The sequence below is a fragment of the Rhinoderma darwinii genome, chromosome 1 (assembly GCF_050947455.1).
Source record: "Rhinoderma darwinii isolate aRhiDar2 chromosome 1, aRhiDar2.hap1, whole genome shotgun sequence".
NCBI lineage: Eukaryota > Metazoa > Chordata > Amphibia > Anura > Rhinodermatidae > Rhinoderma > Rhinoderma darwinii.
In genome coordinates, this window is record NC_134687.1 from 216,435,987 (window position 1) to 216,461,959 (window position 25,973).

General features: G+C 34.0%; 26 non-coding genes across 26 annotated transcripts; all 26 read right to left on the bottom strand.

The window, feature by feature from the left end:
• Positions 1 to 766: 766 nt before the first annotated feature.
• TRNAK-UUU (transfer RNA lysine (anticodon UUU)) lies at positions 767 to 839 on the bottom strand. The gene has a single exon. It is a non-coding gene; the product is annotated as a tRNA-Lys (tRNA).
• Positions 840 to 1,615: 776 nt separating this feature from the next.
• Positions 1,616 to 1,688, bottom strand: TRNAK-UUU (transfer RNA lysine (anticodon UUU)). Its single transcript has one exon. It is a non-coding gene; the product is annotated as a tRNA-Lys (tRNA).
• A 776-nt stretch (positions 1,689 to 2,464) lies between these two features.
• On the bottom strand, positions 2,465 to 2,537 carry TRNAK-UUU (transfer RNA lysine (anticodon UUU)). Its single transcript has one exon. It is a non-coding gene; the product is annotated as a tRNA-Lys (tRNA).
• Positions 2,538 to 3,313: 776 nt separating this feature from the next.
• Positions 3,314 to 3,386, bottom strand: TRNAK-UUU (transfer RNA lysine (anticodon UUU)). The gene has a single exon. It is a non-coding gene; the product is annotated as a tRNA-Lys (tRNA).
• A 776-nt stretch (positions 3,387 to 4,162) lies between these two features.
• Positions 4,163 to 4,235, bottom strand: TRNAK-UUU (transfer RNA lysine (anticodon UUU)). Its single transcript has one exon. It is a non-coding gene; the product is annotated as a tRNA-Lys (tRNA).
• A 776-nt stretch (positions 4,236 to 5,011) lies between these two features.
• On the bottom strand, positions 5,012 to 5,084 carry TRNAK-UUU (transfer RNA lysine (anticodon UUU)). The gene has a single exon. It is a non-coding gene; the product is annotated as a tRNA-Lys (tRNA).
• A 776-nt stretch (positions 5,085 to 5,860) lies between these two features.
• Positions 5,861 to 5,933, bottom strand: TRNAK-UUU (transfer RNA lysine (anticodon UUU)). Its single transcript has one exon. It is a non-coding gene; the product is annotated as a tRNA-Lys (tRNA).
• Positions 5,934 to 6,709: 776 nt separating this feature from the next.
• On the bottom strand, positions 6,710 to 6,782 carry TRNAK-UUU (transfer RNA lysine (anticodon UUU)). The gene has a single exon. It is a non-coding gene; the product is annotated as a tRNA-Lys (tRNA).
• A 776-nt stretch (positions 6,783 to 7,558) lies between these two features.
• Positions 7,559 to 7,631, bottom strand: TRNAK-UUU (transfer RNA lysine (anticodon UUU)). Its single transcript has one exon. It is a non-coding gene; the product is annotated as a tRNA-Lys (tRNA).
• Positions 7,632 to 8,407: 776 nt separating this feature from the next.
• Positions 8,408 to 8,480, bottom strand: TRNAK-UUU (transfer RNA lysine (anticodon UUU)). Its single transcript has one exon. It is a non-coding gene; the product is annotated as a tRNA-Lys (tRNA).
• A 776-nt stretch (positions 8,481 to 9,256) lies between these two features.
• Positions 9,257 to 9,329, bottom strand: TRNAK-UUU (transfer RNA lysine (anticodon UUU)). The gene has a single exon. It is a non-coding gene; the product is annotated as a tRNA-Lys (tRNA).
• A 772-nt stretch (positions 9,330 to 10,101) lies between these two features.
• On the bottom strand, positions 10,102 to 10,174 carry TRNAK-UUU (transfer RNA lysine (anticodon UUU)). Its single transcript has one exon. It is a non-coding gene; the product is annotated as a tRNA-Lys (tRNA).
• A 772-nt stretch (positions 10,175 to 10,946) lies between these two features.
• On the bottom strand, positions 10,947 to 11,019 carry TRNAK-UUU (transfer RNA lysine (anticodon UUU)). Its single transcript has one exon. It is a non-coding gene; the product is annotated as a tRNA-Lys (tRNA).
• Positions 11,020 to 11,795: 776 nt separating this feature from the next.
• Positions 11,796 to 11,868, bottom strand: TRNAK-UUU (transfer RNA lysine (anticodon UUU)). The gene has a single exon. It is a non-coding gene; the product is annotated as a tRNA-Lys (tRNA).
• A 776-nt stretch (positions 11,869 to 12,644) lies between these two features.
• Positions 12,645 to 12,717, bottom strand: TRNAK-UUU (transfer RNA lysine (anticodon UUU)). The gene has a single exon. It is a non-coding gene; the product is annotated as a tRNA-Lys (tRNA).
• A 776-nt stretch (positions 12,718 to 13,493) lies between these two features.
• On the bottom strand, positions 13,494 to 13,566 carry TRNAK-UUU (transfer RNA lysine (anticodon UUU)). Its single transcript has one exon. It is a non-coding gene; the product is annotated as a tRNA-Lys (tRNA).
• A 1,621-nt stretch (positions 13,567 to 15,187) lies between these two features.
• On the bottom strand, positions 15,188 to 15,260 carry TRNAK-UUU (transfer RNA lysine (anticodon UUU)). The gene has a single exon. It is a non-coding gene; the product is annotated as a tRNA-Lys (tRNA).
• A 772-nt stretch (positions 15,261 to 16,032) lies between these two features.
• TRNAK-UUU (transfer RNA lysine (anticodon UUU)) lies at positions 16,033 to 16,105 on the bottom strand. The gene has a single exon. It is a non-coding gene; the product is annotated as a tRNA-Lys (tRNA).
• A 776-nt stretch (positions 16,106 to 16,881) lies between these two features.
• On the bottom strand, positions 16,882 to 16,954 carry TRNAK-UUU (transfer RNA lysine (anticodon UUU)). Its single transcript has one exon. It is a non-coding gene; the product is annotated as a tRNA-Lys (tRNA).
• A 1,625-nt stretch (positions 16,955 to 18,579) lies between these two features.
• Positions 18,580 to 18,652, bottom strand: TRNAK-UUU (transfer RNA lysine (anticodon UUU)). The gene has a single exon. It is a non-coding gene; the product is annotated as a tRNA-Lys (tRNA).
• A 775-nt stretch (positions 18,653 to 19,427) lies between these two features.
• On the bottom strand, positions 19,428 to 19,500 carry TRNAK-UUU (transfer RNA lysine (anticodon UUU)). Its single transcript has one exon. It is a non-coding gene; the product is annotated as a tRNA-Lys (tRNA).
• A 1,625-nt stretch (positions 19,501 to 21,125) lies between these two features.
• TRNAK-UUU (transfer RNA lysine (anticodon UUU)) lies at positions 21,126 to 21,198 on the bottom strand. Its single transcript has one exon. It is a non-coding gene; the product is annotated as a tRNA-Lys (tRNA).
• A 776-nt stretch (positions 21,199 to 21,974) lies between these two features.
• Positions 21,975 to 22,047, bottom strand: TRNAK-UUU (transfer RNA lysine (anticodon UUU)). The gene has a single exon. It is a non-coding gene; the product is annotated as a tRNA-Lys (tRNA).
• Positions 22,048 to 22,823: 776 nt separating this feature from the next.
• TRNAK-UUU (transfer RNA lysine (anticodon UUU)) lies at positions 22,824 to 22,896 on the bottom strand. Its single transcript has one exon. It is a non-coding gene; the product is annotated as a tRNA-Lys (tRNA).
• Positions 22,897 to 24,521: 1,625 nt separating this feature from the next.
• Positions 24,522 to 24,594, bottom strand: TRNAK-UUU (transfer RNA lysine (anticodon UUU)). The gene has a single exon. It is a non-coding gene; the product is annotated as a tRNA-Lys (tRNA).
• Positions 24,595 to 25,370: 776 nt separating this feature from the next.
• Positions 25,371 to 25,443, bottom strand: TRNAK-UUU (transfer RNA lysine (anticodon UUU)). Its single transcript has one exon. It is a non-coding gene; the product is annotated as a tRNA-Lys (tRNA).
• Positions 25,444 to 25,973: the final 530 nt, after the last annotated feature.

The window sequence follows — 25,973 nt, forward strand, 5'->3', positions numbered from 1 at the left end:
CAAAACGTGTGCGGGAAAATCGGCGTTTCTCTCCTTCTCATATATATTCTGACCTGGAGTGCTTTGTTATGTGGTTTCAAGGCTTACTTAGACAAGAAAAGTATAAAGTTATTTTGACTTGATAAAATCAGCTACGGTGCTAAAGTTTAAACAGTCAAGACATTGTTAGATCATACATTTTTCTTTTTTAAGGCATAAAGTTTAAATTTTGTTCTGACATCCAGGAAATCTTAAAAGCATGGACTAGTTCTTAGTTTCAAAGAGAGTTTCAGTCATGGATAAGTGATAGGTTGTTTTTCAAAAGACTTACACCTGAACAGGTACCCTCAGATCGAAAGTGTGATGCTCTATCAACTATTTACCTTAGTTTCAAAGAGAGTTTCAGTCATAGATAAGTGATAGATTGTTTTTTCAAAAGACTCATGTGATACTCTACCCACTAAACTATCCAGGCTCTATAAAACACAAAAATATGCAAGAAAATCGATGGTGTTATCATCATTTATATTTTGAGCTATAGCACTGTTATAATGTATATGCTTTTAAAGTCTACTTTCAGAAGAAGAGAAAAGTGTAATTTCATCTTGTCTTAATGAAATTCTTTAGGCTGCTAAAGTTTGAGGCGGCAAGACATCATTAGATCATACTTAATTCTATCCTTAAGACATAAAGTTACATCATTAATCCAATAATTTTTTTAGAGTATGAAATCTACGTAATGTTCAAATCATAAATAAGTGAAACGTCTTGATTTCTAAAAGACACGCGCCTGAACAGGGACTTGAACCCTGGACCCTCAGATTAAAAGTCTGATGCTCTACCGACTGAGCTATCCAGGCTCTCCAAAACCAAAACGTGTGCGGGAAAATCGGCGTTTCTCTCCTTCTCATATATATTCTGACCTGGAGTGCTTTGTTATGTGGTTTCAAGGCTTACTTAGACAAGAAAAGTATAAAGTTATTTTGACTTGATAAAATCAGCTACGGTGCTAAAGTTTAAACAGTCAAGACATTGTTAGATCATACATTTTTCTTTTTTAAGGCATAAAGTTTAAATTTTGTTCTGACATCCAGGAAATCTTAAAAGCATGGACTAGTTCTTAGTTTCAAAGAGAGTTTCAGTCATGGATAAGTGATAGGTTGTTTTTCAAAAGACTTACACCTGAACAGGTACCCTCAGATCGAAAGTGTGATGCTCTATCAACTATTTACCTTAGTTTCAAAGAGAGTTTCAGTCATAGATAAGTGATAGATTGTTTTTTCAAAAGACTCATGTGATACTCTACCCACTAAACTATCCAGGCTCTATAAAACACAAAAATATGCAAGAAAATCGATGGTGTTATCATCATTTATATTTTGAGCTATAGCACTGTTATAATGTATATGCTTTTAAAGTCTACTTTCAGAAGAAGAGAAAAGTGTAATTTCATCTTGTCTTAATGAAATTCTTTAGGCTGCTAAAGTTTGAGGCGGCAAGACATCATTAGATCATACTTAATTCTATCCTTAAGACATAAAGTTACATCATTAATCCAATAATTTTTTTAGAGTATGAAATCTACGTAATGTTCAAATCATAAATAAGTGAAACGTCTTGATTTCTAAAAGACACGCGCCTGAACAGGGACTTGAACCCTGGACCCTCAGATTAAAAGTCTGATGCTCTACCAACTGAGCTATCCAGGCTCTCCAAAACCAAAACGTGTGCGGGAAAATCGGCGTTTCTCTCCTTCTCATATATATTCTGACCTGGAGTGCTTTGTTATGTGGTTTCAAGGGTTACTTAGACAAGAAAAGTATAAAGTTATTTTGACTTGATAAAATCAGCTACGGTGCTAAAGTTTAAACAGTCAAGACATTGTTAGATCATACATTTTTCTTTTTTAAGGCATAAAGTTTAAATTTTGTTCTGACATCCAGGAAATCTTAAAAGCATGGACTAGTTCTTAGTTTCAAAGAGAGTTTCAGTCATGGATAAGTGATAGGTTGTTTTTCAAAAGACTTACACCTGAACAGGTACCCTCAGATCGAAAGTGTGATGCTCTATCAACTATTTACCTTAGTTTCAAAGAGAGTTTCAGTCATAGATAAGTGATAGATTGTTTTTTCAAAAGACTCATGTGATACTCTACCCACTAAACTATCCAGGCTCTATAAAACACAAAAATATGCAAGAAAATCGATGGTGTTATCATCATTTATATTTTGAGCTATAGCACTGTTATAATGTATATGCTTTTAAAGTCTACTTTCAGAAGAAGAGAAAAGTGTAATTTCATCTTGTCTTAATGAAATTCTTTAGGCTGCTAAAGTTTGAGGCGGCAAGACATCATTAGATCATACTTAATTCTATCCTTAAGACATAAAGTTACATCATTAATCCAATAATTTTTTTAGAGTATGAAATCTACGTAATGTTCAAATCATAAATAAGTGAAACGTCTTGATTTCTAAAAGACACGCGCCTGAACAGGGACTTGAACCCTGGACCCTCAGATTAAAAGTCTGATGCTCTACCGACTGAGCTATCCAGGCTCTCCAAAACCAAAACGTGTGCGGGAAAATCGGCGTTTCTCTCCTTCTCATATATATTCTGACCTGGAGTGCTTTGTTATGTGGTTTCAAGGGTTACTTAGACAAGAAAAGTATAAAGTTATTTTGACTTGATAAAATCAGCTACGGTGCTAAAGTTTAAACAGTCAAGACATTGTTAGATCATACATTTTTCTTTTTTAAGGCATAAAGTTTAAATTTTGTTCTGACATCCAGGAAATCTTAAAAGCATGGACTAGTTCTTAGTTTCAAAGAGAGTTTCAGTCATGGATAAGTGATAGGTTGTTTTTCAAAAGACTTACACCTGAACAGGTACCCTCAGATCGAAAGTGTGATGCTCTATCAACTATTTACCTTAGTTTCAAAGAGAGTTTCAGTCATAGATAAGTGATAGATTGTTTTTTCAAAAGACTCATGTGATACTCTACCCACTAAACTATCCAGGCTCTATAAAACACAAAAATATGCAAGAAAATCGATGGTGTTATCATCATTTATATTTTGAGCTATAGCACTGTTATAATGTATATGCTTTTAAAGTCTACTTTCAGAAGAAGAGAAAAGTGTAATTTCATCTTGTCTTAATGAAATTCTTTAGGCTGCTAAAGTTTGAGGCGGCAAGACATCATTAGATCATACTTAATTCTATCCTTAAGACATAAAGTTACATCATTAATCCAATAATTTTTTTAGAGTATGAAATCTACGTAATGTTCAAATCATAAATAAGTGAAACGTCTTGATTTCTAAAAGACACGTGCCTGAACAGGGACTTGAACCCTGGACCCTCAGATTAAAAGTCTGATGCTCTACCGACTGAGCTATCCAGGCTCTCCAAAACCAAAACGTGTGCGGGAAAATCGGCGTTTCTCTCCTTCTCATATATATTCTGACCTGGAGTGCTTTGTTATGTGGTTTCAAGGGTTACTTAGACAAGAAAAGTATAAAGTTATTTTGACTTGATAAAATCAGCTACGGTGCTAAAGTTTAAACAGTCAAGACATTGTTAGATCATACATTTTTCTTTTTTAAGGCATAAAGTTTAAATTTTGTTCTGACATCCAGGAAATCTTAAAAGCATGGACTAGTTCTTAGTTTCAAAGAGAGTTTCAGTCATGGATAAGTGATAGGTTGTTTTTCAAAAGACTTACACCTGAACAGGTACCCTCAGATCGAAAGTGTGATGCTCTATCAACTATTTACCTTAGTTTCAAAGAGAGTTTCAGTCATAGATAAGTGATAGATTGTTTTTTCAAAAGACTCATGTGATACTCTACCCACTAAACTATCCAGGCTCTATAAAACACAAAAATATGCAAGAAAATCGATGGTGTTATCATCATTTATATTTTGAGCTATAGCACTGTTATAATGTATATGCTTTTAAAGTCTACTTTCAGAAGAAGAGAAAAGTGTAATTTCATCTTGTCTTAATGAAATTCTTTAGGCTGCTAAAGTTTGAGGCGGCAAGACATCATTAGATCATACTTAATTCTATCCTTAAGACATAAAGTTACATCATTAATCCAATAATTTTTTTAGAGTATGAAATCTACGTAATGTTCAAATCATAAATAAGTGAAACGTCTTGATTTCTAAAAGACACGCGCCTGAACAGGGACTTGAACCCTGGACCCTCAGATTAAAAGTCTGATGCTCTACCAACTGAGCTATCCAGGCTCTCCAAAACCAAAACGTGTGCGGGAAAATCGGCGTTTCTCTCCTTCTCATATATATTCTGACCTGGAGTGCTTTGTTATGTGGTTTCAAGGGTTACTTAGACAAGAAAAGTATAAAGTTATTTTGACTTGATAAAATCAGCTACGGTGCTAAAGTTTAAACAGTCAAGACATTGTTAGATCATACATTTTTCTTTTTTAAGGCATAAAGTTTAAATTTTGTTCTGACATCCAGGAAATCTTAAAAGCATGGACTAGTTCTTAGTTTCAAAGAGAGTTTCAGTCATGGATAAGTGATAGGTTGTTTTTCAAAAGACTTACACCTGAACAGGTACCCTCAGATCGAAAGTGTGATGCTCTATCAACTATTTACCTTAGTTTCAAAGAGAGTTTCAGTCATAGATAAGTGATAGATTGTTTTTTCAAAAGACTCATGTGATACTCTACCCACTAAACTATCCAGGCTCTATAAAACACAAAAATATGCAAGAAAATCGATGGTGTTATCATCATTTATATTTTGAGCTATAGCACTGTTATAATGTATATGCTTTTAAAGTCTACTTTCAGAAGAAGAGAAAAGTGTAATTTCATCTTGTCTTAATGAAATTCTTTAGGCTGCTAAAGTTTGAAGCGGCAAGACATCATTAGATCATACTTAATTCTATCCTTAAGACATAAAGTTACATCATTAATCCAATAATTTTTTTAGAGTATGAAATCTACGTAATGTTCAAATCATAAATAAGTGAAACGTCTTGATTTCTAAAAGACACGCGCCTGAACAGGGACTTGAACCCTGGACCCTCAGATTAAAAGTCTGATGCTCTACCGACTGAGCTATCCAGGCTCTCCAAAACCAAAACGTGTGCGGGAAAATCGGCGTTTCTCTCCTTCTCATATATATTCTGACCTGGAGTGCTTTGTTATGTGGTTTCAAGGCTTACTTAGACAAGAAAAGTATAAAGTTATTTTGACTTGATAAAATCAGCTACGGTGCTAAAGTTTAAACAGTCAAGACATTGTTAGATCATACATTTTTCTTTTTTAAGGCATAAAGTTTAAATTTTGTTCTGACATCCAGGAAATCTTAAAAGCATGGACTAGTTCTTAGTTTCAAAGAGAGTTTCAGTCATGGATAAGTGATAGGTTGTTTTTCAAAAGACTTACACCTGAACAGGTACCCTCAGATCGAAAGTGTGATGCTCTATCAACTATTTACCTTAGTTTCAAAGAGAGTTTCAGTCATAGATAAGTGATAGATTGTTTTTTCAAAAGACTCATGTGATACTCTACCCACTAAACTATCCAGGCTCTATAAAACACAAAAATATGCAAGAAAATCGATGGTGTTATCATCATTTATATTTTGAGCTATAGCACTGTTATAATGTATATGCTTTTAAAGTCTACTTTCAGAAGAAGAGAAAAGTGTAATTTCATCTTGTCTTAATGAAATTCTTTAGGCTGCTAAAGTTTGAGGCGGCAAGACATCATTAGATCATACTTAATTCTATCCTTAAGACATAAAGTTACATCATTAATCCAATAATTTTTTTAGAGTATGAAATCTACGTAATGTTCAAATCATAAATAAGTGAAACGTCTTGATTTCTAAAAGACACGCGCCTGAACAGGGACTTGAACCCTGGACCCTCAGATTAAAAGTCTGATGCTCTACCAACTGAGCTATCCAGGCTCTCCAAAACCAAAACGTGTGCGGGAAAATCGGCGTTTCTCTCCTTCTCATATATATTCTGACCTGGAGTGCTTTGTTATGTGGTTTCAAGGGTTACTTAGACAAGAAAAGTATAAAGTTATTTTGACTTGATAAAATCAGCTACGGTGCTAAAGTTTAAACAGTCAAGACATTGTTAGATCATACATTTTTCTTTTTTAAGGCATAAAGTTTAAATTTTGTTCTGACATCCAGGAAATCTTAAAAGCATGGACTAGTTCTTAGTTTCAAAGAGAGTTTCAGTCATGGATAAGTGATAGGTTGTTTTTCAAAAGACTTACACCTGAACAGGTACCCTCAGATCGAAAGTGTGATGCTCTATCAACTATTTACCTTAGTTTCAAAGAGAGTTTCAGTCATAGATAAGTGATAGATTGTTTTTTCAAAAGACTCATGTGATACTCTACCCACTAAACTATCCAGGCTCTATAAAACACAAAAATATGCAAGAAAATCGATGGTGTTATCATCATTTATATTTTGAGCTATAGCACTGTTATAATGTATATGCTTTTAAAGTCTACTTTCAGAAGAAGAGAAAAGTGTAATTTCATCTTGTCTTAATGAAATTCTTTAGGCTGCTAAAGTTTGAAGCGGCAAGACATCATTAGATCATACTTAATTCTATCCTTAAGACATAAAGTTACATCATTAATCCAATAATTTTTTTAGAGTATGAAATCTACGTAATGTTCAAATCATAAATAAGTGAAACGTCTTGATTTCTAAAAGACACGCGCCTGAACAGGGACTTGAACCCTGGACCCTCAGATTAAAAGTCTGATGCTCTACCGACTGAGCTATCCAGGCTCTCCAAAACCAAAACGTGTGCGGGAAAATCGGCGTTTCTCTCCTTCTCATATATATTCTGACCTGGAGTGCTTTGTTATGTGGTTTCAAGGCTTACTTAGACAAGAAAAGTATAAAGTTATTTTGACTTGATAAAATCAGCTACGGTGCTAAAGTTTAAACAGTCAAGACATTGTTAGATCATACATTTTTCTTTTTTAAGGCATAAAGTTTAAATTTTGTTCTGACATCCAGGAAATCTTAAAAGCATGGACTAGTTCTTAGTTTCAAAGAGAGTTTCAGTCATGGATAAGTGATAGGTTGTTTTTCAAAAGACTTACACCTGAACAGGTACCCTCAGATCGAAAGTGTGATGCTCTATCAACTATTTACCTTAGTTTCAAAGAGAGTTTCAGTCATAGATAAGTGATAGATTGTTTTTTCAAAAGACTCATGTGATACTCTACCCACTAAACTATCCAGGCTCTATAAAACACAAAAATATGCAAGAAAATCGATGGTGTTATCATCATTTATATTTTGAGCTATAGCACTGTTATAATGTATATGCTTTTAAAGTCTACTTTCAGAAGAAGAGAAAAGTGTAATTTCATCTTGTCTTAATGAAATTCTTTAGGCTGCTAAAGTTTGAGGCGGCAAGACATCATTAGATCATACTTAATTCTATCCTTAAGACATAAAGTTACATCATTAATATAATAATTTTTTTAGAGTATGAAATCTACGTAATGTTCAAATCATAAATAAGTGAAACGTCTTGATTTCTAAAAGACACACGCCTGAACAGGGACTTGAACCCTGGACCCTCAGATTAAAAGTCTGATGCTCTACCGACTGAGCTATCCAGGCTCTCCAAAACCAAAACGTGTGCGGGAAAATCGGCGTTTCTCTCCTTCTCATATATATTCTGACCTGGAGTGCTTTGTTATGTGGTTTCAAGGGTTACTTAGACAAGAAAAGTATAAAGTTATTTTGACTTGATAAAATCAGCTACGGTGCTAAAGTTTAAACAGTCAAGACATTGTTAGATCATACATTTTTCTTTTTTAAGGCATAAAGTTTAAATTTTGTTCTGACATCCAGGAAATCTTAAAAGCATGGACTAGTTCTTAGTTTCAAAGAGAGTTTCAGTCATGGATAAGTGATAGGTTGTTTTTCAAAAGACTTACACCTGAACAGGTACCCTCAGATCGAAAGTGTGATGCTCTATCAACTATTTACCTTAGTTTCAAAGAGAGTTTCAGTCATAGATAATTGATAGATTGTTTTTTCAAAAGACTCATGTGATACTCTACCCACTAAACTATCCAGGCTCTATAAAACACAAAAATATGCAAGAAAATCGATGGTGTTATCATCATTTATATTTTGAGCTATAGCACTGTTATAATGTATATGCTTTTAAAGTCTACTTTCAGAAGAAGAGAAAAGTGTAATTTCATCTTGTCTTAATGAAATTCTTTAGGCTGCTAAAGTTTGAGGCGGCAAGACATCATTAGATCATACTTAATTCTATCCTTAAGACATAAAGTTACATCATTAATCCAATAATTTTTTTAGGGTATGAAATCTACGTAATGTTCAAATCATAAATAAGTGAAACGTCTTGATTTCTAAAAGACATGCGCCTGAACAGGGACTTGAACCCTGGACCCTCAGATTAAAAGTCTGATGCTCTACCGACTGAGCTATCCAGGCTCTCCAAAACCAAAACGTGTGCGGGAAAATCGGCATTTCTCTCCTTCTCATATATATTCTGACCTGGAGTGCTTTGTTATGTGGTTTCAAGGGTTACTTAGACAAGAAAAGTATAAAGTTATTTTGACTTGATAAAATCAGCTACGGTGCTAAAGTTTAAACAGTCAAGACATTGTTAGATCATACATTTTTCTTTTTTAAGGCATAAAGTTTAAATTTTGTTCTGACATCCAGGAAATCTTAAAAGCATGGACTAGTTCTTAGTTTCAAAGAGAGTTTCAGTCATGGATAAGTGATAGGTTGTTTTTCAAAAGACTTACACCTGAACAGGTACCCTCAGATCGAAAGTGTGATGCTCTATCAACTATTTACCTTAGTTTCAAAGAGAGTTTCAGTCATAGATAAGTGATAGATTGTTTTTTCAAAAGACTCATGTGATGCTCTACCCACTAAACTATCCAGGCTCTATAAAACACAAAAATATGCAAGAAAATCGATGGTGTTATCATCATTTATATTTTGAGCTATAGCACTGTTATAATGTATATGCTTTTAAAGTCTACTTTCAGAAGAAGAGAAAAGTGTAATTTCATCTTGTCTTAATGAAATTCTTTAGGCTGCTAAAGTTTGAGGCGGCAAGACATCATTAGATCATACTTAATTCTATCCTTAAGACATAAAGTTACATCATTAATCCAATAATTTTTTTAGAGTATGAAATCTACGTAATGTTCAAATCATAAATAAGTGAAACGTCTTGATTTCTAAAAGACACGCGCCTGAACAGGGACTTGAACCCTGGACCCTCAGCTTAAAAGTCTGATGCTCTACCGACTGAGCTATCCAGGCTCTCCAAAACCAAAACGTGTGCGGGAAAATCGGCGTTTCTCTCCTTCTCATATATATTCTGACCTGGAGTGCTTTGTTATGTGGTTTCAAGGGTTACTTAGACAAGAAAAGTATAAAGTTATTTTGACTTGATAAAATCAGCTACGGTGCTAAAGTTTAGTCAAGACATTGTTAGATCATACATTTTTCTTTTTTAAGGCATAAAGTTTAAATTTTGTTCTGACATCCAGGAAATCTTAAAAGCATGGACTAGTTCTTAGTTTCAAAGAGAGTTTCAGTCATGGATAAGTGATAGGTTGTTTTTCAAAAGACTTACACCTGAACAGGTACCCTCAGATCGAAAGTGTGATGCTCTATCAACTATTTACCTTAGTTTCAAAGAGAGTTTCAGTCATAGATAAGTGATAGATTGTTTTTTCAAAAGACTCATGTGATACTCTACCCACTAAACTATCCAGGCTCTATAAAGCACAAAAATATGCAAGAAAATCGATGGTGTTATCATCATTTATATTTTGAGCTATAGCACTGTTATAATGTATATGCTTTTAAAGTCTACTTTCAGAAGAAGAGAAAAGTGTAATTTCATCTTGTCTTAATGAAATTCTCTAGGCTGCTAAAGTTTGAGGCGGCAAGACATCATTAGATCATACTTAATTCTATCCTTAAGACATAAAGTTACATCATTAATCCAATAATTTTTTTAGAGTATGAAATCTACGTAATGTTCAAATCATAAATAAGTGAAACGTCTTGATTTCTAAAAGACACGTGCCTGAACAGGGACTTGAACCCTGGACCCTCAGCTTAAAAGTCTGATGCTCTACCGACTGAGCTATCCAGGCTCTCCAAAACCAAAACGTGTGCGGGAAAATCGGCGTTTCTCTCCTTCTCATATATATTCTGACCTGGAGTGCTTTGTTATGTGGTTTCAAGGGTTACTTAGACAAGAAAAGTATAAAGTTATTTTGACTTGATAAAATCAGCTACGGTGCTAAAGTTTAGTCAAGACATTGTTAGATCATACATTTTTCTTTTTTAAGGCATAAAGTTTAAATTTTGTTCTGACATCCAGGAAATCTTAAAAGCATGGACTAGTTCTTAGTTTCAAAGAGAGTTTCAGTCATGGATAAGTGATAGGTTGTTTTTCAAAAGACTTACACCTGAACAGGTACCCTCAGATCGAAAGTGTGATGCTCTATCAACTATTTACCTTAGTTTCAAAGAGAGTTTCAGTCATAGATAAGTGATAGATTGTTTTTTCAAAAGACTCATGTGATACTCTACCCACTAAACTATCCAGGCTCTATAAAACACAAAAATATGCAAGAAAATCGATGGTGTTATCATCATTTATATTTTGAGCTATAGCACTGTTATAATGTATATGCTTTTAAAGTCTACTTTCAGAAGAAGAGAAAAGTGTAATTTCATCTTGTCTTAATGAAATTCTCTAGGCTGCTAAAGTTTGAGGCGGCAAGACATCATTAGATCATACTTAATTCTATCCTTAAGACATAAAGTTACATCATTAATCCAATAATTTTTTTAGAGTATGAAATCTACGTAATGTTCAAATCATAAATAAGTGAAACGTCTTGATTTCTAAAAGACACGTGCCTGAACAGGGACTTGAACCCTGGACCCTCAGATTAAAAGTCTGATGCTCTACCGACTGAGCTATCCAGGCTCTCCAAAACCAAAACGTGTGCGGGAAAATCGGCGTTTCTCTCCTTCTGATATATATTCTGACCTGGAGTGCTTTGTTATGTGGTTTCAAGGGTTACTTAGACAAGAAAAGTATAAAGTTATTTTGACTTGATAAAATCAGCTACGGTGCTAAAGTTTAAACAGTCAAGACATTGTTAGATCATACATTTTTCTTTTTTAAGGCATAAAGTTTAAATTTTGTTCTGACATCCAGGAAATCTTAAAAGCATGGACTAGTTCTTAGTTTCAAAGAGAGTTTCAGTCATGGATAAGTGATAGGTTGTTTTTCAAAAGACTTACACCTGAACAGGTACCCTCAGATCGAAAGTGTGATGCTCTATCAACTATTTACCTTAGTTTCAAAGAGAGTTTCAGTCATAGATAAGTGATAGATTGTTTTTTCAAAAGACTCATGTGATACTCTACCCACTAAACTATCCAGGCTCTATAAAACACAAAAATATGCAAGAAAATCGATGGTGTTATCATCATTTATATTTTGAGCTATAGCACTGTTATAATGTATATGCTTTTAAAGTCTACTTTCAGAAGAAGAGAAAAGTGTAATTTCATCTTGTCTTAATGAAATTCTTTAGGCTGCTAAAGTTTGAAGCGGCAAGACATCATTAGATCATACTTAATTCTATCCTTAAGACATAAAGTTACATCATTAATCCAATAATTTTTTTAGAGTATGAAATCTACGTAATGTTCAAATCATAAATAAGTGAAACGTCTTGATTTCTAAAAGACACGCGCCTGAACAGGGACTTGAACCCTGGACCCTCAGATTAAAAGTCTGATGCTCTACCGACTGAGCTATCCAGGCTCTCCAAAACCAAAACGTGTGCGGGAAAATCGGCGTTTCTCTCCTTCTCATATATATTCTGACCTGGAGTGCTTTGTTATGTGGTTTCAAGGCTTACTTAGACAAGAAAAGTATAAAGTTATTTTGACTTGATAAAATCAGCTACGGTGCTAAAGTTTAAACAGTCAAGACATTGTTAGATCATACATTTTTCTTTTTTAAGGCATAAAGTTTAAATTTTGTTCTGACATCCAGGAAATCTTAAAAGCATGGACTAGTTCTTAGTTTCAAAGAGAGTTTCAGTCATGGATAAGTGATAGGTTGTTTTTCAAAAGACTTACACCTGAACAGGTACCCTCAGATCGAAAGTGTGATGCTCTATCAACTATTTACCTTAGTTTCAAAGAGAGTTTCAGTCATAGATAAGTGATAGATTGTTTTTTCAAAAGACTCATGTGATACTCTACCCACTAAACTATCCAGGCTCTATAAAACACAAAAATATGCAAGAAAATCGATGGTGTTATCATCATTTATATTTTGAGCTATAGCACTGTTATAATGTATATGCTTTTAAAGTCTACTTTCAGAAGAAGAGAAAAGTGTAATTTCATCTTGTCTTAATGAAATTCTTTAGGCTGCTAAAGTTTGAGGCGGCAAGACATCATTAGATCATACTTAATTCTATCCTTAAGACATAAAGTTACATCATTAATATAATAATTTTTTTAGAGTATGAAATCTACGTAATGTTCAAATCATAAATAAGTGAAACGTCTTGATTTCTAAAAGACACACGCCTGAACAGGGACTTGAACCCTGGACCCTCAGATTAAAAGTCTGATGCTCTACCGACTGAGCTATCCAGGCTCTCCAAAACCAAAACGTGTGCGGGAAAATCGGCGTTTCTCTCCTTCTCATATATATTCTGACCTGGAGTGCTTTGTTATGTGGTTTCAAGGGTTACTTAGACAAGAAAAGTATAAAGTTATTTTGACTTGATAAAATCAGCTACGGTGCTAAAGTTTAAACAGTCAAGACATTGTTAGATCATACATTTTTCTTTTTTAAGGCATAAAGTTTAAATTTTGTTCTGACATCCAGGAAATCTTAAAAGCATGGACTAGTTCTTAGTTTCAAAGAGAGTTTCAGTCATGGATAAGTGATAGGTTGTTTTTCAAAAGACTTACACCTGAACAGGTACCCTCAGATCGAAAGTGTGATGCTCTATCAACTATTTACCTTAGTTTCAAAGAGAGTTTCAGTCATAGATAATTGATAGATTGTTTTTTCAAAAGACTCATGTGATACTCTACCCACTAAACTATCCAGGCTCTATAAAACACAAAAATATGCAAGAAAATCGATGGTGTTATCATCATTTATATTTTGAGCTATAGCACTGTTATAATGTATATGCTTTTAAAGTCTACTTTCAGAAGAAGAGAAAAGTGTAATTTCATCTTGTCTTAATGAAATTCTTTAGGCTGCTAAAGTTTGAGGCGGCAAGACATCATTAGATCATACTTAATTCTATCCTTAAGACATAAAGTTACATCATTAATCCAATAATTTTTTTAGGGTATGAAATCTACGTAATGTTCAAATCATAAATAAGTGAAACGTCTTGATTTCTAAAAGACATGCGCCTGAACAGGGACTTGAACCCTGGACCCTCAGATTAAAAGTCTGATGCTCTACCGACTGAGCTATCCAGGCTCTCCAAAACCAAAACGTGTGCGGGAAAATCGGCATTTCTCTCCTTCTCATATATATTCTGACCTGGAGTGCTTTGTTATGTGGTTTCAAGGGTTACTTAGACAAGAAAAGTATAAAGTTATTTTGACTTGATAAAATCAGCTACGGTGCTAAAGTTTAAACAGTCAAGACATTGTTAGATCATACATTTTTCTTTTTTAAGGCATAAAGTTTAAATTTTGTTCTGACATCCAGGAAATCTTAAAAGCATGGACTAGTTCTTAGTTTCAAAGAGAGTTTCAGTCATGGATAAGTGATAGGTTGTTTTTCAAAAGACTTACACCTGAACAGGTACCCTCAGATCGAAAGTGTGATGCTCTATCAACTATTTACCTTAGTTTCAAAGAGAGTTTCAGTCATAGATAAGTGATAGATTGTTTTTTCAAAAGACTCATGTGATGCTCTACCCACTAAACTATCCAGGCTCTATAAAACACAAAAATATGCAAGAAAATCGATGGTGTTATCATCATTTATATTTTGAGCTATAGCACTGTTATAATGTATATGCTTTTAAAGTCTACTTTCAGAAGAAGAGAAAAGTGTAATTTCATCTTGTCTTAATGAAATTCTTTAGGCTGCTAAAGTTTGAGGCGGCAAGACATCATTAGATCATACTTAATTCTATCCTTAAGACATAAAGTTACATCATTAATCCAATAATTTTTTTAGAGTATGAAATCTACGTAATGTTCAAATCATAAATAAGTGAAACGTCTTGATTTCTAAAAGACATGCGCCTGAACAGGGACTTGAACCCTGGACCCTCAGCTTAAAAGTCTGATGCTCTACCGACTGAGCTATCCAGGCTCTCCAAAACCAAAACGTGTGCGGGAAAATCGGCGTTTCTCTCCTTCTCATATATATTCTGACCTGGAGTGCTTTGTTATGTGGTTTCAAGGGTTACTTAGACAAGAAAAGTATAAAGTTATTTTGACTTGATAAAATCAGCTACGGTGCTAAAGTTTAGTCAAGACATTGTTAGATCATACATTTTTCTTTTTTAAGGCATAAAGTTTAAATTTTGTTCTGACATCCAGGAAATCTTAAAAGCATGGACTAGTTCTTAGTTTCAAAGAGAGTTTCAGTCATGGATAAGTGATAGGTTGTTTTTCAAAAGACTTACACCTGAACAGGTACCCTCAGATCGAAAGTGTGATGCTCTATCAACTATTTACCTTAGTTTCAAAGAGAGTTTCAGTCATAGATAAGTGATAGATTGTTTTTTCAAAAGACTCATGTGATACTCTACCCACTAAACTATCCAGGCTCTATAAAGCACAAAAATATGCAAGAAAATCGATGGTGTTATCATCATTTATATTTTGAGCTATAGCACTGTTATAATGTATATGCTTTTAAAGTCTACTTTCAGAAGAAGAGAAAAGTGTAATTTCATCTTGTCTTAATGAAATTCTCTAGGCTGCTAAAGTTTGAGGCGGCAAGACATCATTAGATCATACTTAATTCTATCCTTAAGACATAAAGTTACATCATTAATCCAATAATTTTTTTAGAGTATGAAATCTACGTAATGTTCAAATCATAAATAAGTGAAACGTCTTGATTTCTAAAAGACACGTGCCTGAACAGGGACTTGAACCCTGGACCCTCAGCTTAAAAGTCTGATGCTCTACCGACTGAGCTATCCAGGCTCTCCAAAACCAAAACGTGTGCGGGAAAATCGGCGTTTCTCTCCTTCTCATATATATTCTGACCTGGAGTGCTTTGTTATGTGGTTTCAAGGGTTACTTAGACAAGAAAAGTATAAAGTTATTTTGACTTGATAAAATCAGCTACGGTGCTAAAGTTTAGTCAAGACATTGTTAGATCATACATTTTTCTTTTTTAAGGCATAAAGTTTAAATTTTGTTCTGACATCCAGGAAATCTTAAAAGCATGGACTAGTTCTTAGTTTCAAAGAGAGTTTCAGTCATGGATAAGTGATAGGTTGTTTTTCAAAAGACTTACACCTGAACAGGTACCCTCAGATCGAAAGTGTGATGCTCTATCAACTATTTACCTTAGTTTCAAAGAGAGTTTCAGTCATAGATAAGTGATAGATTGTTTTTTCAAAAGACTCATGTGATACTCTACCCACTAAACTATCCAGGCTCTATAAAACACAAAAATATGCAAGAAAATCGATGGTGTTATCATCATTTATATTTTGAGCTATAGCACTGTTATAATGTATATGCTTTTAAAGTCTACTTTCAGAAGAAGAGAAAAGTGTAATTTCATCTTGTCTTAATGAAATTCTCTAGGCTGCTAAAGTTTGAGGCGGCAAGACATCATTAGATCATACTTAATTCTATCCTTAAGACATAAAGTTACATCATTAATCCAATAATTTTTTTAGAGTATGAAATCTACGTAATGTTCAAATCATAAATAAGTGAAACGTCTTGATTTCTAAAAGACACGTGCCTGAACAGGGACTTGAACCCTGGACCCTCAGATTAAAAGTCTGATGCTCTACCGACTGAGCTATCCAGGCTCTCCAAAACCAAAACGTGTGCGGGAAAATCGGCGTTTCTCTCCTTCTGATATATATTCTGACCTGGAGTGCTTTGTTATGTGGTTTCAAGGGTTACTTAGACAAGAAAAGTATAAAGTTATTTTGACTTGAAAAAATCAGCTACGGTGCTAAAGTTTAAACAGTCAAGACATTGTTAGATCATACATTTTTCTTTTTTAAGGCATAAAGTTTAAATTTTGTTCTGACATCCAGGAAATCTTAAAAGCATGGACTAGTTCTTAGTTTCAAAGAGAGTTTCAGTCATGGATAAGTGATAGGTTGTTTTTCAAAAGACTTACACCTGAACAGGTACCCTCAGATCGAAAGTGTGATGCTCTATCAACTATTTACCTTAGTTTTAAAGAGAGTTTCAGTCATAGATAAGTGATAGATTGTTTTTTCAAAAGACTCATGTGATACTCTACCCACTAAACTATCCAGGCTCTATAAAACACAAAAATATGCAAGAAAATCGATGGTGTTATCATCATTTATATTTTGAGCTATAGCACTGTTATAATGTATATGCTTTTAAAGTCTACTTTCAGAAGAAGAGAAAAGTGTAATTTCATCTTGTCCTAATGAAATTCTCTAGGCTGCTAAAGTTTGAGGCGGCAAGACATCATTAGATCATACTTAATTCTATCCTTAAGACATAAAGTTACATCATTAATCCAATAATTTTTTTAGAGTATGAAATCTACGTAATGTTCAAATCATAAATAAGTGAAACTTCTTGATTTCTAAAAGACACACGCCTGAACAGGGACTTGAACCCTGGACCCTCAGATTAAAAGTCTGATGCTCTACCGACTGAGCTATCCAGGCTCTCCAAAACCAAAACGTGTGCGGGAAAATCGGCGTTTCTCTCCTTCTCATATATATTCTGACCTGGAGTGCTTTGTTATGTGGTTTCAAGGGTTACTTAGACAAGAAAAGTATAAAGTTATTTTGACTTGATAAAATCAGCTACGGTGCTAAAGTTTAAACAGTCAAGACATTGTTAGATCATACATTTTTCTTTTTTAAGGCATAAAGTTTAAATTTTGTTCTGACATCCAGGAAATCTTAAAAGCATGGACTAGTTCTTAGTTTCAAAGAGAGTTTCAGTCATGGATAAGTGATAGGTTGTTTTTCAAAAGACTTACACCTGAACAGGTACCCTCAGATCGAAAGTGTGATGCTCTATCAACTATTTACCTTAGTTTCAAAGAGAGTTTCAGTCATAGATAAGTGATAGATTGTTTTTTCAAAAGAATCATGTGATACTCTACCCACTAAACTATCCAGGCTCTATAAAACACAAAAATATGCAAGAAAATCGATGGTGTTATCATCATTTATATTTTGAGCTATAGCGCTGTTATAATGTATATGCTTTTAAAGTCTACTTTCAGAAGAAGAGAAAAGTGTAATTTCATCTTGTCTTAATGAAATTCTCTCTGCTGCTAAAGTTTGAGGCGGCAAGACATCATTAGATCATACTTAATTCTATCCTTAAGACATAAAGTTACATCATTAATCCAATAATTTTTTTAGAGTATGAAATCTACGTAATGTTCAAATCATAAATAAGTGAAACGTCTTGATTTCTAAAAGATACACGCCTGAACAGGTACTTGAACGCTGGACCCTCAGATTAAAAGTCTGATGCTCTACCGACTGAGCTATCCAGGCTCTCCAAAACCAAAACGTGTGCGGGAAAATCGGCGTTTCTCTCCTTCTCATATATATTCTGACCTGGAGTGCTTTGTTATGTGGTTTCAAGGGTTACTTAGACAAGAAAAGTATAAAGTTATTTTGACTTGATAAAATCAGCTACGGTGCTAAAGTTTAAACAGTCAAGACATTGTTAGATCATACATTTTTCTTTTTTAAGGCATAAAGTTTAAATTTTGTTCTGACATCCAGGAAATCTTAAAAGCATGGACTAGTTCTTAGTTTCAAAGAGAGTTTCAGTCATGGATAAGTGATAGGTTGTTTTTCAAAAGACTTACACCTGAACAGGTACCCTCAGATCGAAAGTGTGATGCTCTATCAACTATTTACCTTAGTTTCAAAGAGAGTTTCAGTCATAGATAAGTGATAGATTGTTTTTTCAAAAGACTCATGTGATACTCTACCCACTAAACTATCCAGGCTCTATAAAACACAAAAATATGCAAGAAAATCGATGGTGTTATCATCATTTATATTTTGAGCTATAGCACTGTTATAATGTATATGCTTTTAAAGTCTACTTTCAGAAGAAGAGAAAAGTGTAATTTCATCTTGTCTTAATGAAATTCTCTAGGCTGCTAAAGTTTGAGGCGGCAAGACATCATTAGATCATACTTAATTCTATCCTTAAGACATAAAGTTACATCATTAACCCAATAATTTTTTTAGAGTATCAAATCTACGTAATGTTCAAATCATAAATAAGTGAAACGTCTTGATTTCTAAAAGACACACGCCTGAACAGGGACTTGAACCCTGGACCCTCAGATTAAAAGTCTGATGCTCTACTGACTGAGCTATCCAGGCTCTCCAAAACCAAAACGTGTGCGGGAAAATCGGCGTTTCTCTCCTTCTCATATATATTCTGACCTGGAGTGCTTTGTTATGTGGTTTCAAGGGTTACTTAGACAAGAAAAGTATAAAGTTATTTTGACTTGATAAAATCAGCTACGGTGCTAAAGTTTAAACAGTCAAGACATTGTTAGATCATACATTTTTCTTTTTTAAGGCATAAAGTTTAAATTTTGTTCTGACATCCAGGAAATCTTAAAAGCATGGACTAGTTCTTAGTTTCAAAGAGAGTTTCAGTCATGGATAAGTGATAGGTTGTTTTTCAAAAGACTTACACCTGAACAGGTACCCTCAGATCGGAAGTGTGATGCTCTATCAACTATTTACCTTAGTTTTAAAGAGAGTTTCAGTCATAGATAAGTGATAGATTGTTTTTTCAAAAGACTCATGTGATACTCTACCCACTAAACTATCCAGGCTCTATAAAACACAAAAATATGCAAGAAAATCGATGGTGTTATCATCATTTATATTTTGAGCTATAGCACTGTTATAATGTATATGCTTTTAAAGTCTACTTTCAGAAGAAGAGAAAGTGTAATTTCATCTTGTCTTAATGAAATTCTCTAGGCTGCTAAAGTTTGAGGCGGCAAGACATCATTAGATCATACTTAATTCTATCCTTAAGACATAAAGTTACATCATTAATCCAATAATTTTTTTAGAGTATGAAATCTACGTAATGTTCAAATCATAAATAAGTGAAACTTCTTGATTTCTAAAAGACACACGCCTGAACAGGGACTTGAACCCTGGACCCTCAGATTAAAAGTCTGATGCTCTACCGACTGAGCTATCCAGGCTCTCCAAAACCAAAACGTGTGCGGGAAAATCGGCGTTTCTCTCCTTCTCATATATATTCTGACCTGGAGTGCTTTGTTATGTGGTTTCAAGGGTTACTTAGACAAGAAAAGTATAAAGTTATTTTGACTTGATAAAATCAGCTACGGTGCTAAAGTTTAAACAGTCAAGACATTGTTAGATCATACATTTTTCTTTTTTAAGGCATAAAGTTTAAATTTTGTTCTGACATCCAGGAAATCTTAAAAGCATGGACTAGTTCTTAGTTTCAAAGAGAGTTTCAGTCATGGATAAGTGATAGGTTGTTTTTCAAAAGACTTACACCTGAACAGGTACCCTCAGATCGAAAGTGTGATGCTCTATCAACTATTTACCTTAGTTTCAAAGAGAGTTTCAGTCATAGATAAGTGATAGATTGTTTTTTCAAAAGACTCATGTGATACTCTACCCACTAAACTATCCAGGCTCTATAAAACACAAAAATATGCAAGAAAATCGATGGTGTTATCATCATTTATATTTTGAGCTATAGCGCTGTTATAATGTATATGCTTTTAAAGTCTACTTTCAGAAGAAGAGAAAAGTGTAATTTCATCTTGTCTTAATGAAATTCTCTCTGCTGCTAAAGTTTGAGGCGGCAAGACATCATTAGATCATACTTAATTCTATCCTTAAGACATAAAGTTACATCATTAATCCAATAATTTTTTTAGAGTATGAAATCTACGTAATGTTCAAATCATAAATAAGTGAAACGTCTTGATTTCTAAAAGACACACGCCTGAACAGGGACTTGAACGCTGGACCCTCAGATTAAAAGTCTGATGCTCTACCGACTGAGCTATCCAGGCTCTCCAAAACCAAAACGTTTGCGGGAAAATCGGCGTTTCTCTCCTTCTCATATATATTCTGACCTGGAGTGCTTTGTTATGTGGTTTCAAGGGTTACTTAGACAAGAAAAGTATAAAGTTATTTTGACTTGATAAAATCAGCTACGGTGCTAAAGTTTAAACAGTCAAGACATTGTTAGATCATACATTTTTCTTTTTTAAGGCATAAAGTTTAAATTTTGTTCTGACATCCAGGAAATCTTAAAAGCATGGACTAGTTCTTAGTTTCAAAGAGAGTTTCAGTCATGGATAAGTGATAGGTTGTTTTTCAAAAGACTTACACCTGAACTGGTACCCTCAGATCGAAAGTGTGATGCTCTATCAACTATTTACCTTAGTTTCAAAGAGAGTTTCAGTCATAGATAAGTGATAGATTGTTTTTTCAAAAGACTCATGTGATACTCTACCCACTAAACTATCCAGGCTCTATAAAACACAAAAATATGCAAGAAAATCGATGGTGTTATCATCATTTATATTTTGAGCTATAGCACTGTTATAATGTATATGCTTTTAAAGTCTACTTTCAGAAGAAGAGAAAAGTGTAATTTCATCTTGTCTTAATGAAATTCTCTAGGCTGCTAAAGTTTGAGGCGGCAAGACATCATTAGATCATACTTAATTCTATCCTTAAGACATAAAGTTACATCATTAACCCAATAATTTTTTTAGAGTATGAAATCTACGTAATGTTCAAATCATAAATAAGTGAAACGTCTTGATTTCTAAAAGACACATGCCTGAACAGGGACTTGAACGCTGGACCCTCAGATTAAAAGTCTGATGCTCTACCGACTGAGCTATCCAGGCTCTCCAAAACCAAAACGTGTGCGGGAAAATCGGCGTTTCTCTCCTTCTCATATATATTCTGACCTGGAGTGCTTTGTTATGTGGTTTCAAGGGTTACTTAGACAAGAAAAGTATAAAGTTATTTTGACTTGATAAAATCAGCTACGGTGCTAAAGTTTAAACAGTCAAGACATTGTTAGATCATACATTTTTCTTTTTTAAGGCATAAAGTTTAAATTTTGTTCTGACATCCAGGAAATCTTAAAAGCATGGACTAGTTCTTAGTTTCAAAGAGAGTTTCAGTCATGGATAAGTGATAGGTTGTTTTTCAAAAGACTTACACCTGAACAGGTACCCTCAGATCGAAAGTGTGATGCTCTATCAACTATTTACCTTAGTTTCAAAGAGAGTTTCAGTCATAGATAAGTGATAGATTGTTTTTTCAAAAGACTCATGTGATACTCTACCCACTAAACTATCCAGGCTCTATAAAACACAAAAATATGCAAGAAAATCGATGGTGTTATCATCATTTATATTTTGAGCTATAGCACTGTTATAATGTATATGCTTTTAAAGTCTACTTTCAGAAGAAGAGAAAAGTGTAATTTCATCTTGTCTTAATGAAATTCTCTAGGCTGCTAAAGTTTGAGGCGGCAAGACATCATTAGATCATACTTAATTCTATCCTTAAGACATAAAGTTACATCATTAACCCAATAATTTTTTTAGAGTATCAAATCTACGTAATGTTCAAATCATAAATAAGTGAAACGTCTTGATTTCTAAAAGACACACGCCTGAACAGGGACTTGAACCCTGGACCCTCAGATTAAAAGTCTGATGCTCTACCGACTGAGCTATCCAGGCTCTCCAAAACCAAAACGTGTGCGGGAAAATCGGCGTTTCTCTCCTTCTCATATATATTCTGACCTGTAGTGCTTTGTTATGTGGTTTCAAGGGTTACTTAGACAAGAAAAGTATAAAGTTATTTTGACTTGATAAAATCAGCTACGGTGCTAAAGTTTAAACAGTCAAGACATTGTTAGATCATACATTTTTCTTTTTTAAGGCATAAAGTTTAAATTTTGTTCTGACATCCAGGAAATCTTAAAAGCATGGACTACTTCTTAGTTTCAAAGAGAGTTTCAGTCATGGATAAGTGATAGGTTGTTTTTCAAAAGACTTACACCTGAACAGGTACCCTCAGATCGAAAGTGTGATGCTCTATCAACTATTTACCTTAGTTTTAAAGAGAGTTTCAGTCATAGATAAGTGATAGATTGTTTTTTCAAAAGACTCATGTGATACTCTACGCACTAAACTATCCAGGCTCTATAAAACACAAAAATATGCAAGAAAATCGATGGTGTTATCATCATTTATATTTTGAGCTATAGCACTGTTATAATGTATATGCTTTTAAAGTCTACTTTCAGAAGAAGAGAAAAGTGTAATTTCATCTTGTCTTAATGAAATTCTCTAGGCTGCTAAAGTTTGAGGCGGCAAGACATCATTAGATCATACTTAATTCTATCCTTAAGACATAAAGTTACATCATTAATCCAATAATTTTTTTAGAGTATGAAATCTACGTAATGTTCAAATCATAAATAAGTGAAACTTCTTGATTTCTAAAAGACACACGCCTGAACAGGGACTTGAACCCTGGACCCTCAGATTAAAAGTCTGATGCTCTACCGACTGAGCTATCCAGGCTCTCCAAAACCAAAACGTGTGCGGGAAAATCGGCGTTTCTCTCCTTCTCATATATATTCTGACCTGGAGTGCTTTGTTATGTGGTTTCAAGGGTTACTTAGACAAGAAAAGTATAAAGTTATTTTGACTTGATAAAATCAGCTACGGTGCTAAAGTTTAAACAGTCAAGACATTGTTAGATCATACATTTTTCTTTTTTAAGGCATAAAGTTTAAATTTTGTTCTGACATCCAGGAAATCTTAAAAGCATGGACTAGTTCTTAGTTTCAAAGAGAGTTTCAGTCATGGATAAGTGATAGGTTGTTTTTCAAAAGACTTACACCTGAACAGGTACCCTCAGATCGAAAGTGTGATGCTCTATCAACTATTTACCTTAGTTTCAAAGAGAGTTTCAGTCATAGATAAGTGATAGATTGTTTTTTCAAAAGACTCATGTGATACTCTACCCACTAAATTATCCAGGCTCTATAAAACACAAAAATATGCAAGAAAATCGATGGTGTTATCATCATTTATATTTTGAGCTATAGCGCTGTTATAATGTATATGCTTTTAAAGTCTACTTTCAGAAGAAGAGAAAAGTGTAATTTCATCTTGTCTTAATGAAATTCTCTCTGCTGCTAAAGTTTGAGGCGGCAAGACATCATTAGATCATACTTAATTCTATCCTTAAGACATAAAGTTACATCATTAATCCAATAATTTTTTTAGAGTATGAAATCTACGTAATGTTCAAATCATAAATAAGTGAAACGTCTTGATTTCTAAAAGACACACGCCTGAACAGGGACTTGAACGCTGGACCCTCAGGTTAAAAGTCTGATGCTCTACCGACTGAGCTATCCAGGCTCTCCAAAACCAAAACGTGTGCGGGAAAATCGGCGTTTCTCTCCTTCTCATATATATTCTGACCTGGAGTGCTTTGTTATGTGGTTTCAAGGGTTACTTAGACAAGAAAAGTATAAAGTTATTTTGACTTGATAAAATCAGCTACGGTGCTAAAGTTTAAACAGTCAAGACATTGTTAGATCATACATTTTTCTTTTTTAAGGCATAAAGTTTAAATTTTGTTCTGACATCCAGGAAATCTTAAAAGCATGGACTAGTTCTTAGTTTCAAAGAGAGTTTCAGTCATGGATAAGTGATAGGTTGTTTTTCAAAAGACTTACACCTGAACAGGTACCCTCAGATCGAAAGTGTGATGCTCTATCAACTATTTACCTTAGTTTCAAAGAGAGTTTCAGTCATAGATAAGTGATAGATTGTTTTTTCAAAAGACTCATGTGATACTCTACCCACTAAACTATCCAGGCTCTATAAAACACAAAAATATGCAAGAAAATCGATGGTGTTATCATCATTTATATTTTGAGCTATAGCACTGTTATAATGTATATGCTTTTAAAGTCTACTTTCAGAAGAAGAGAAAAGTGTAATTTCATCTTGTCTTAATGAAATTCTCTAGGCTGCTAAAGTTTGAGGCGGCAAGACATCATTAAATCATACTTAATTCTATCCTTAAGACATAAAGTTACATCATTAATCCAATAATTTTTTTAGAGTATGAAATCTACGTAATGTTCAAATCATAAATAAGTGAAACTTCTTGATTTCTAAAAGACACATGCCTGAAAAGGGACTTGAACCCTGGACCCTCAGATTAAAAGTCTGATGCTCTACCGACTGAGCTATCCAGGCTCTCCAAAACCAAAACGTGTGCGGGAAAATCGGCGTTTCTCTCCTTCTCATATATATTCTGACCTGGAGTGCTTTGTTATGTGGTTTCAAGGGTTACTTAGACAAGAAAAGTATAAAGTTATTTTGACTTGATAAAATCAGCTACGGTGCTAAAGTTTAAACAGTCAAGACATTGTTAGATCATACATTTTTCTTTTTTAAGGCATAAAGTTTAAATTTTGTTCTGACATCCAGGAAATCTTAAAAGCATGGACTAGTTCTTAGTTTCAAAGAGAGTTTCAGTCATGGATAAGTGATAGGTTGTTTTTCAAAAGACTTACACCTGAACAGGTACCCTCAGATCGAAAGTGTGATGCTCTATCAACTATTTACCTTAGTTTTAAAGAGAGTTTCAGTCATAGATAAGTGATAGATTGTTTTTTCAAAAGACTCATGTGATACTCTACCCACTAAACTATCCAGGCTCTATAAAACACAAAAATATGCAAGAAAATCGATGGTGTTATCATCATTTATATTTTGAGCTATAGCACTGTTATAATGTATATGCTTTTAAAGTCTACTTTCAGAAGAAGAGAAAAGTGTAATTTCATCTTGTCTTAATGAAATTCTCTAGGCTGCTAAAGTTTGAGGCGGCAAGACATCATTAAATCATACTTAATTCTATCCTTAAGACATAAAGTTACATCATTAATCCAATAATTTTTTTAGAGTATGAAATCTACGTAATGTTCAAATCATAAATAAGTGAAACTTCTTGATTTCTAAAAGACACACGCCTGAACAGGGACTTGAAACCTGGACCCTCAGATTAAAAGTCTGATGCTCTACCGACTGAGCTATCCAGGCTCTCCAAAACCAAAACGTGTGCGGGAAAATCGGCGTTTCTCTCCTTCTCATATATATTCTGACCTGGAGTGCTTTGTTATGTGGTTTCAAGGGTTACTTAGACAAGAAAAGTATAAAGTTATTTTGACTTGATAAAATCAGCTACGGTGCTAAAGTTTAAACAGTCAAGACATTGTTAGATCATACATTTTTCTTTTTTAAGGCATAAAGTTTAAATTTTGTTCTGACATCCAGGAAATCTTAAAAGCATGGACTAGTTCTTAGTTTCAAAGAGAGTTTCAGTCATGGATAAGTGATAGGTTGTTTTTCAAAAGACTTACACCTGAACAGGTACCCTCAGATCGAAAGTGTGATGCTCTATCAACTATTTACCTTAGTTTCAAAGAGAGTTTCAGTCATAGATAAGTGATAGATTGTTTTTTCAAAAGACTCATGTGATACTCTACCCACTAAACTATCCAGGCTCTATAAAACACAAAAATATGCAAGAAAATCGATGGTGTTATCATCATTTATATTTCGAGCTATAG